Source organism: Coregonus lavaretus (assembly GCF_964263955.1).
Source record: "Coregonus lavaretus genome assembly, chromosome: 9".
Taxonomy (NCBI): Eukaryota; Metazoa; Chordata; class Actinopteri; order Salmoniformes; family Salmonidae; genus Coregonus; species Coregonus lavaretus.
The window spans coordinates 17,207,150-17,219,047 of record NC_139996.1 but is presented as its reverse complement, the minus strand read 5'-3'; positions in this window follow the sequence as shown (position 1 = coordinate 17,219,047).

The window sequence follows — 11,898 nt, the reverse complement described above, 5'->3', positions numbered from 1 at the left end:
AACACACAAACACACACACACAGATGACAGGACTGAGTGAAGGAGGAAGAGATGCAGTGAAATCACAATGTTTGTTTCACCACTGTAACTGGAGCTCTGCATTCGCAAGTAATGCAGTGATTTATCGGCTTTGTCGTGAGCAGCTGCTGTGGGAGACAATAGCCCTGCAGCGGCCTGCACTGAGGAAGGAGCTTTCAGCAGCTAATGAGGCTGGCCTAGGCTGAACCACTACTCCACCACCACCCTTACTCTCCCTACAGTACAGAACAGTACAGTACATGGACAGAGCTCGGGAGTAAGAAGGAGGGAGGAGGGTCGGTGGCACAGAAACCTGAACCACTCAGAGTGAGAGAGAGCGAGAGAGGGCCCAGCCCAACCACGATCCATTTCGGTACGGTAAACAGAAGCTGACAGAACATTATAGCCCCATTTTGCTCAGGCTGTATGCCTATGACAATGTTAATAGTGCAGTAGCATCTTAGAATGCAAAACGACTGCATGTCTTGAGCAGACATAATGTAGTGCTGGCCAAAACCTGCCGTTCTCTGGTGCGTTTTGCATCAACTCTTTCATCCATGCACCAACCTGAGTACACAAAAAAAAACATTCCCTTCTCCAAGTCAACGTACAGCTCAAATCAAAGTGTTGAGTTACAGCAGTAACTATCTCCTACACCAACTGTCCCCAATAGCAGAGGATGACTTGTCCAGCATTACACAAAGCAGCCAGTTTAGCAGCCAGCCAGTGGAGGGGTCTGATAACTGGCCCTGTTTAGAGTAGAGATTTCCCTCCGTTCCTCCCAGCCAGCTGCTGAAGACTGTCTGTCACTCATTCACTCAGTCACCCTGCCTCCCCCTTCACACAGCACCGAGAACCAAGCCAGTCCACTACTCCACTTCCTGCAGGATGGGTAAAACACTTAGAGAAGAGAACAGGACAGTCCCCAGCTCCCAGGCAGCATGGGGAAAACACAGAAGAGAACAGGACAGTTCCCAGCTCCCAGAGCACTCTCCACACATGTCTCCGAAGTGTCCAGAGTGGCCGTTTAACAGAGCTTGACAGTAATGCTGCTTCTGTATGTCAGAAAAGTGTAGCAAAAGGGATGGTGCCGTGTAAGGTCCCTCTGCAATGAGAAGAGACCATACAGGCGTTGGTTGTACCATGTTCGCTGCAGAGGCTTCATAAATTGATGATGGGTGCTGCAGTACATGGTAGACGGCTGGGACTGGAGAGTGGTTATGAAATGCCCTTATCACTCAAGGAGCTCTGAGTGAAGACAGCCAGCCCAGTCCTCGGCTCACTGAGCCAAAACAATGGAATAGAGAGAGAGGAAAAGGAGGGAAAGTGAAAGAGGGTGAGTTCATCGTGGATTGAAGGGAGAGGTGAACACTGCACTGAACAAAGTGGCAATATGTCTAACTAAGCCTGTAATTTCACAGTGCGAGATAGGGGAGCGAGGTGAGCGGTAGAAGTAACAAAATGATAATCCACGGGCTATGGGTGTGGGATTCGACATGTCCAAACTGTTAACACGAGAACCGCTAAAGCCGATTTTTTTGACTGCTCATTAATTTAAAACAATTTTTAAAAAATTAAATCATGCCCCCCTCCATCCTTGACATTTCCTAAATACATCTATATAACACACTGTCATTGTTAGAATCTTAATATCACTTACAGAACTGGAGTTTAACCAGTTTTATGAGGGCATGTCATTTTTTAATTGTTTTCCCCCCTTGCCCCTCCTTCTCCTGACAGTAGGGCCTGCTCCACTACTTCTCCCGACAGTGCCGTGCCCAGTTGATAATCACCACGATAATTGCGTCGAAACTGAACCTAAACTATATCGAAACGGTGTAGTTATTCCCTCCGTAAGGCAATCAAACAGGTAAAACGCCAGTACAGAGACAAAGTGGAGTCGCAATTCAACGGCTCAGACACAATACGTATTTGGCAGGGTCTACAGACAATCACGGACTACAAAGGGAAAACCAGCCACTTAGCGGACACCGACGTCTTGCTTCCGGACAAGCTAAACACCTTCTTCGCCCGCTTTGAGGATAACACAATGCCACCGACACGGCCCGCTACCAAGGACTGTGGGCTCTCCTTCTCCGTGGCCGACGTGAGTAAGACATTTAAGCGTGTTAACCCTCGCAAGGCTGCTGGCCCAGACGGCATCCCTAGCCGCATCCTCAGAGCATGCGCAGACCAGCTGGCTGGAGTGTTTACGAACATATTCAATCTCTCCCTATCCCAGTCTGCTGTCCCCACTTGCTTCAAGATGTCCACCATTGTTCCTGTACCCAAGAAAGCAAAGGTAACTGAACTAAATGACTATCGCCCCGTAGCACTCACTTCTGTCATCATGAAGTGCTTTGAGAGGCTAATTAAGGATCATATCACCTCTACTTTACCTGATAACCTAGACCCACTTCAATTTGTTTACGCCCCAATAGATCCACAGACGATGCAATCACCATCGTACTGCACACTGCCCTATCCCATGTGGACAAGAGGAATACCTATGTAAGAATGCTGTTCATTGACTATAGCTCAGCATTCAATACCATAGTACCCTCCAAGCTCATCATTAAGCTCGGGGCCCTGGGTCTGAACCCCGCCCTGTGCAACTGGGTCCTGGACTTCCTGACGGGCCGCCCCCAGGTGGTGAAGGTAGGAAACAACATCTCCACTTCACTGATCCTCAACACAGGGGCCCCACAAGGGTGTGTGCTCTGCCCCCTCCTGTACTCCCTGTTCACCCATGACTGCGTAGCCATGCATGCCTCCAACTCAATCATCAAGTTTGCAGACGACACAACAGTAGTAGGCCTGATTACCAACAATGACGAGACAGCCTACAGGGAGGAGGTGAGGGCCCTGGGAGTGTGGTGCCAGGAAAATAACCTCTCACTCAACGTCAACAAAACAAATGAGCTGATCGTGGACTTCAGGAAACAGCAGAGGGAGCACACCCCTATCCACATCGACCACTGCGCCTGAGTGGCGCAGTGGTCTAAGGCACTGCATCGCAGTGCTAACTGTGCCACTAGAGATCCTGGTTCGAATCCAGGCTCTGTCGCAGCCGGCCGCGACCGGGAGACTCATGGGCGGCGCACAATTGGCCCAGCGTCGTCCAGGGTAGGGGAGGGAATGGCCGGCAGGGATGTAGCTCAGTTGATAGAGCATGGCGTTTGCAACGCCAGGGTTGTGGGTTCGATTCCCACGGGGGGCCAGTATAAAAAAAAATATATATATATATGTATTCACTAACTGTAAGTCGCTCTGGATAAGAGCGTCTGCTAAATGACTTAAATGTAAATGTAAATGTAATCGACAGGACCGCAGTGGAGAAGGAGGAAAGCTTCAAGTTCCTCGGCGTACACATCATTGACGATCTGAAATGGTCCACCCACACAGACAGTGTGCTAAGAAAGGCGCAACAGCGCCTCTTCAACCTCAGGTGGCTGAAGGAATTTGGCACCTAAAACCCTCACAAACTTTTACAAATGCACAATTGAGAGCATCCTGTCGGGCTGTATCACCGCCTGATACGGCAACTGCTCCGCCCGCAACCGCATGGCTCTCCAGAGGGTGGTGCGGTCTGCTCAACGCATCACCAGGAGCAAACTACCAGCCCTCCAGGACACCTACAGCACCCGATGTCACAGGAAGGCCAAAAAGATTATCAAGGACAACAACCACCCGAGCCACTGCCTGTTCACCCCGCTATCATCCAGAAGGCGAGGTCAGTACAGGTGCATCAAAGCTGGGACCGAGAGACTGAAAAACAGCTTCTATCTCAAGGCCATCAGACTGTTAAATAGCCATCACTAGGTGGCTTCCACCCGGTTACGTAACCCTGCACCTTAGAGGCTGCTGCCCTATATACATAGACATGGAACCACTGGCCACTTTAATAATGGAACACTAGTCACTTTAATAATGTTGACATATTTTTGCTTTACTCATCTCATATGTATATACTGTATTCTATACTATTCTACTGTATTTTAGTCTATGCCACGCCAACATTGCTCGTCCTAATATTTATATATTTCTTAATTCCATTCTTTTACTTTTAGATTTGTGTGTATTGTGTGTATTGTTGTGAATTGTTAGATATTACTGCACCGTTGGAGCTAGAAACACAAGCATTTCGCTACACCCGCAATAACATCTGCTAAATATGTGTATGTGACCAATAACATTTCATTTGATTTGAACTAATTTCACACATATAACAACAGATGAAATAAATGAAGTAAAGTATGATGGAGGAGAAAGGGGGAGAATGGGTGAGTTGATGAGCGAGTGGAAGCGAATTATGCAAAATTATGTAATCACCAATTGCGAATGAAAATCAGAGTGAGTCATTCTATTATATTGGTATATTGTCATTATAATCTCAAAATGTTATGTACCCTATATCAGCCCAAAGAATCCAAGCAGTTTTATCAGTCTACTCTGGCCTACTTGGAGTACACAGTCAGAGCGTGTGTAATTTACAATGGCAAGTAGAAGAAGACGAATGGATGCACATGCTGAGTTAGCGCTGCTACAAGATCTGAATGAAAACGACTCCGATGGCGGGGAAGAAATTAATCATGACATCTCTGATGATTATTCTTCTGATTCTGAGCCTCAGCCTGAATAACCTATACCTCCGAGGCCTAAGCGCAAAAAAAGCCAGAAAGGGGCGCACTGAGCAGGTGCCCGCGTCACTACCAAATGAAACAGTGAGACAGGAGAGAGGAAGGGAAGGCACCGTTTAGATAGAACAAGCCAGTGACAATGTAATCACTGAGAGAGCAGGCCCTACAACTCAAGCAAAAAACAACACCAGCAATGCACTCACCAGCTTTCATTGTTTATGTGACATGGACATGCTACAGCATTCAGGGACTAAGGTGCACACGAGCAAGGAGACACTGCCTGTTATCTGTCTGTAGATGAGCTGGAAGCGTTCATTTCAATCCTGTATGAGTGTATATGGAGAGCTTCTGGTCTTTGGAGAAACAATGTCACAGGATCGTTTCAGAGAGATCATGGGTTAACTCCATTTTGATGACAAAGAAACAGACAAATTCGCCATGGTATCCGACGTATAAATAATTGACTATTTTTGACTGCTGTCATATCGACACATATTCATTATAATGCCATTATTGCTTTTGCGTTGATTTTCACTATTTATCAAGCACACTTTGCGCTTATAATGATGTTTAGGCTACTGATGTTTTCATCACTTGACAGCGCGTCTTGCTGACTGTGTGTCTTGGTCGTTGTGGTATTTGAAAGAAATGTGTCACTATAAAAAAGAAGCTGTTACCCTGTTCCAACACATACAGTGAGGGAAAAAAGTATTTGATCCCCTGCTGATTTTGTACGTTTGCCCACTGACAAAGAAATGATCAGTCTATAATTTTAATGGTAGGTTTATTTGAACAGCGAGAGACAGAATAACAACAAAAAAATCCAGAAAAACGCATGTCAAAAATGTTATAAATTGATTTGCATTTTAATGAGGGAAATAAGTATTTGACCCCTCTGCAAAACATGACTTAGTACTTGGTGGCAAAACCCCTGTTGGCAATCACAGAGGTTAGACGTTTCTTGTAGTTGGCCACCAGGTTTGCACACATCTCAGGAGGGATTTTGTTCCACTCCTCTTTGCAGATCTTCTCCAAGTCATTAAGGTTTCGAGGCTGACGTTTGGCAACTCGAACCTTCAGCTCCCTCCACAGATTTTCTATGGGATTAAGGTCTGGAGACTGGCTAGGCCACTCCAGCACCTTAATGTGCTTCTTCTTGAGCCACTCCTTTGTTGCCTTGGCCGTGTTTTTTGGGTCATTGTCATGCTGGAATACAAATCCATGACCCATTTTCAATGCCCTGGCTGAGGGAAGGAGGTTCTCACCCAAGATTTGACGGTACATGGCCCCGTCCATCGTCCCTTTGATGCTGTGAAGTTGTCCTGTCCCCTTAGCAGAAAAACACCCCCAAAGCATAATGTTTCCACCTCCATGTTTGACGGTGGGGATGGTGTTCTTGGGGTCATAGGCAGCATTCCTCCTCCTCCAAACACGGCGAGTTGAGTTGATGCCAAAGAGCTCCATTTTGGTCTCATCTGACCACAACACTTTCACCCAGTTCTCCTCTGAATCATTCAGATGTTCATTGTTAAACTTCAGACGGCCCTGTATATGTGCTTTCTTGAGCAGGGGGACCTTGCGGGCGTTGCAGGATTTCAGTCCTTCACGGCGTAGTGTGTTACCAATTGTTTTCTTGGTGACTATGGTCCCATCTGTCTTGAGATCATTGACAAGATCCTCCTGTGTAGATCTGGGCTGATTCCTCACCATTCTCATTATCAGTGCAACTCCACGAGGTGAGATCTTGCATGGAGCCCCAGGCCGAGGGAGACTGACAGTTCTTTTGTGTTTCTTCCATTTGCGAATAATCGCACCAACTGTTGTCACCTTCTCACCAAGCTGCTTGGCGATGGTCTTGTAGCCCATTCCAGCCTTGTGTAGGTCTACAATCTTGTCCCTGACATCCTTGGAGAGCTCTTTGGTCTTGGCCATGAGGGAGAGTTTGGAATCTGATTGATTGATTGCTTCTGTGGACAGGTGACTTTTATACAGGTAACAAGCTGAGATTAGGAGTACTCCCTTTAAGAGTGTGCTCCTAATCTCAGCTCGTTACCTGTATAAAAGATACCTGGGAGCCAGAAATCTTTCTGATTGAGAGGGGGTCAAATACTTATTTCCCTCATTAAAATGCAAATCAATTTATAACATTTTTGACATGCGTTTGTCTGGATTTTGTTGTTGTTATTCTGTCTCTCACTGTTCAAATAAACCTACCATAAAAATTATAGACTGATCATTTCTTTGTCAGTGGGCAAACGTACAAAATCAGCAGGGGATCAAATACTTTTTTCCCTCACTGTACACTTACTGTTTTATAGTTGTAACAAAGGCACTCCACTTGAAATGTGTTTTTTTGTAAAACATTTTTTTACATATAGCCTACAGTAACAAACGAATGAAAATGCTATTGTGCAATTTGAAATAAAATAAAAAGTGTACTACTGTTACCGTAGGCCTTCATAAACACAACCAAATGATTATTTTTGCGATTGCATATATGAAATGTATTAATTACACCGTTAGAATGTTGCAGTGAAAATGACTGCTCATTAGCTTGAATGGGGGTCCCTCGAGGCCCAGCGGTTTTAGTGTTAAGGATAAAATACATACACAGGCCGGCTGAAGTCTTTAGGAAACACACTGCTAATAGGACACTTTGCCATTGTGTGTAAATTACAATGTAAAAGGATGAATGCCAAACGCTGGGCAAGCAGCTAGGCTTTGCCTTCAATAGAACGTTGGGTTCCGGCACCAACTGCATTTTAATGAACAGCTGCTCGTCTCTCCCTCCCTCCTTCCCAGCTTCCCTCTCTCTCTTCGTTAATGATCTATGACTAAGTGAATTGAACTTGAACACACACTATAACCCAACCTTTTTTGGCCTCTTTGTAGGTCACCACACAGTACGCATGTCTGCCTGAGAGACTTTATCATAACCTCTTTTTTCCAAGTTTATTTTGGTCCCTTGCCCTTTTCTTCATTTAATGATATTATCATTCATTGGAGGAAAATGCCATGAACTCTCAGCATAAAACAGTGATAGTAGTGTGACCTAATTTTGACATTTTGAGGCATCAGCCTTATGACAGCACCTTTGGCCGATGGGAAGTGATGACCAGGTCAGTGAGCCAGTGAGTGAGTGTATTGCTGTTAATTAATGAATATTTAATGATAAACTGGCTGTGCGGCTAGCTACAGCACTGGTCCCACGCTCTGATCAAGGTCGCTGAGCTGTGGCTGTATGCTCCGAGTGGCAAATACTGCTGCTGCTGTATGCTGCGGGCATCCTATTGTTGGCTCTCAACCCTAAACTATCCTCCCCCCTCGTTCAACTCCCTCTCTCCATCCCCTCTGACCTCTCACTGTGTCTCTCTCTCAAAATCTCTGCTCCCCTCTCTTCCCCTCAACTATCCGCCCCCTAACTCGACTACTTCTCTCCCTCTCCTCTCTCTGTCGCCATCCATCCACATCTCTTTCAAAATCTCTTCCCTCTCTACTCTTTCCCCTCCCTTTCTCTCCATTGGTGTCCTGTGTCTTTGTAGATGAAAGCCTTCCAGTGCTGTCTTGTTGGTTCATACCTAAGTGCTATGTGTGACAGCAGAACTGTAAGAGACGAGGGGAATGAATCGAGGAGTTGTGTTGTCCTTTAACGGTCCTTCTCCATACTGCTGCGGTGCCATGGAGGGTATGTGTGTGTGTGTTTGTGTGCATATGTGCGTGTGTGTGCATCCGTATGTGCCAGCCTGTATGTGTGTGTGCAAGCGTATGCATTAACATGTGTGTTTTCTGTGTCTCTCTATCGGTGTCCGTTAAGGTGTCAGCATGCTTCAGTTCGGCTGGCGCCTAGCCGAGCACGAACCAGTGTGCTCGCATACTCCCTTAAAAGACCTTCGCTTGAAAAACTAGAAAAAACCAGCAATAGTACTGTTTGTTCATTTTGAGATGCCTTAGCCATTATACACTTCCTCAAAATAGTCAGAATTAATCTAAGATAACGCAAGAAATCTGTCATTAATTTTGGCGTTTTTGACGAGGAGATCTTAGTCGTGCAATTTTGCATCTGACTAGGATGTCTGATGCAGTATTTCTCAAGTGTAAAAATGTGCATGAGGGCGAGTCACCTCTCGTTGAATGATAACAGGCACTTCATTGAAGAATCCGTCCAATCGCCGACGAGTGGGGCGTAGACTTCGGCTACCACTTCGGCTTGCCTCGAGAAAAAATGTTGTGTGCTCGAACAGCCGAAGAAACCCTTGCCGAAGTCCAAAACTAACAAAAACGTCACAAAATGTCGTCATAATATATGCACAAACTGTTCCGAACTGTTTCGGCTGGGAAGCATGCGGACGCCTTAAGACTTGCTGTCACAATTGGAACGCTCACTGCAGCTTTCTGTGTACACTCTACACTGTTCCGTGCGGCGCAGCGTGTCACGCACACAGTCTCTCTACTGTCTGGGAGAGTCAGCCACAGCAGATCTGTCTGCTCAAACACCCTGCAACTCTCCTCTCAGTGGGTGACAATCAACCCCTGAAAGTTACAGAAGAGGAAGTCCACCAGGCATCTTTAACCTCATGGGAATTGTAGTCTTATTTGTTTTGGCCCCAAGGTGTTGCTGTGAATGTTGGTCCCCATTCGAAGCCAACTTAATTAGTATGCATGTCATGACGGTGAGTGCTGACAGCATGTCTTTTTAAAGTTAATTAGCTAAGCCTTTTTCATGATTAGAGGATGGCACCATATCAAGCAGAATTGTCTAATTGGGGGTATAGAACTTCAATTTCTCAGTCAATGTAAAAACAGGTTTTCAGTCATTCTTGTAGTAATTATGATGCTCATCTCCATATCTCTTTATTCGGTTAATTATGACATGCAATAATTGCTGGATAGAAGTGACTTGCTTGATGCTCTGTGCTTTATTTAAGAGAATACTTCAAGTAGAGTAAACATTTTTGTCATTTAGCAGACACGCTTGTCAGTGCATTCAACTAAGTTTAGTAGGAAAAAACAACCACATATCACAGTTATTGCCGAGTTACTGAGATCCTCAGTATTTTCAATATACTGAAGTAGAGACAGGACTGAATAAATCAATGAAGTAGAAAAACAACCGAAGTTGAGCCGATATAAGCTGTTAAAACAACCTGAGATCTGTTGAAGCAGTGACACAGAGTCCCAGTCCAGGTCCCGGTCCAGACTCCAATCACCTGCTAACGTTCAACACAACACCTGTTACTTCAGTAAACAGCTTGCTAGCTGATGCTCTGTCCCCTTGATGAAGAATGATTAAGCGCACACTCATTGTGCCTCATTGCGCTTGAGAGGTTACGATTGACGCACATGCATGCACAGACACCCTCTGTCTCATGCACACCACACACACACACACAGATGATTGGTTTTGTTCAAGCTCAATTACCCCAACCGCAAAAACATTCCCCCATTCGATACAAATTCATAAAATCATAGTAACCTGAAAACTGCATCAAATTCACGTGTCAGACGGAAATGCAGGATCTGGTGAAATCACTTAAGCTAGCTCGGAGACCAAGCAGAGGCCAGCTAATATGACTCTGGAGCTTATGGCCCGAGCTCCTGCCCCATTGCAAATGCACAGATAATTGTAATTCAATATCAAAGGGTATGAATAGGGGGAAACATACAATTATATTTCCGCCAGCGGAACTCATCAATTAAACTCTCCAGTCGCACATTCTCCTCGCTGCTTAAAATACTACCTAGCCCCACAGTGCACTTTTTCTCTTTTTTCTGAGACCTGCTTGGAATTACAATTCTCTCCCCTGTTTAACACTTGGCTGGGCTCTCATGCTGTGTTGTGGTTTACACCGGGAGGAGGCAGGGATATGCCATATGCACTGCATATTTCTGTCAGACAGTCAGTGCTGTGTGGGGGAAGAGATGTGACACTTTTGAAAATGTACTCTTACATTTACATTTACATTTACGTCATTTAGCAGACGCTCTTATCCAGAGCGACTTACAAATTGGTGCATTCACCTTATAGCCAGTGGGATAACCACTTTACAATGTTTTTTTTTTTTTTTTATTGGGGGGGGGGGGGAGGGATAGAATGATTACTTTATCCTATCCCAGGTATTCCTTAAAGAGGTGGGGTTTCAAATGTCTCTTCTCAGAATGTCTGAGTGGCTGCAGTCGGCAGTAGGGGGAAAGTAACCCTGTTTCTGTTTACTGATGATATATGAGTACACAGGCTAGAGGACATGGGTACACACAGCACAGTGTGTGTGTATGAGCATACCGTGCGTGTGTGCATGCATGCATGTGTCCTCAGAGCATCTGATGAATTGTGAAGTTAAGTTTGTCACCCATACAAAGTGTTCCACAAATGTTCCTTGGGACTCTATGGCCCTGCATTAGAGTAGACAAGTAAAATCAGTAAGGACGAGAGGAAATATTAATATTAAATGCCCTTGATGGCAAAACAGGCCACCGCTGCTAAATCCTTGCCGCCACTCCATATGGGATGGTAAAACGTTTTCAGTGTAAACTTAAATGACTAAAACCAGCACAGTGTGTGGGTATGTGTATGCACGTGCCGTGCGTGTGTGCATGCATGTGTCCTCAGAGCATCTGATGAATTGTGGGGGCAAACGAGGCCAGGTGAAATTAAGTTTGTCACTCATACAAAGTGTTCCACAAATGTTCTTTGGGCCTCTACGGCCCTGCATTAGAGTAGACAAGTTAAATCAGTAAGGACGAGAGGAAATATTAATATCAAATGCCTTTGATGGCAAAATGAGTTTATGTAAGGTGAGATGGCGGGTGTCATGGAGACTGTGTCTCCACGATTCTGGTGTTAGTGCAGCTCTGCTCCTGTCCTGGTCACATCAGGATAGAGTCATTACTTTGACCTGTCTGACTTCTCTTCTGAAGAGGACACGGAGCAGAGGGGAGCTTGAGCAAATGGGGCCTAGCTGTCCTCACTACATAACACTTAGATTTTACTCCAGTCAAAACCTCTCCTCTCCCATTCCCAATGATGTGTTATTAATATAATATTTTAGCAGACGCTTTTATACAAAGCATCTTACAGTAATGTGAGTGCATACGTTTTCCTATATGTGGCCCCAGCAGGAAATGTCATGACAGGTGTTGTATCATAGACCCGGATGTCCCAACAGTCATTTTGTCTGTCTTCTGCAAAAACATTCCCTCATCTACATCCTCATTACTCTCAGTATTTCCCTTATAGTTATTT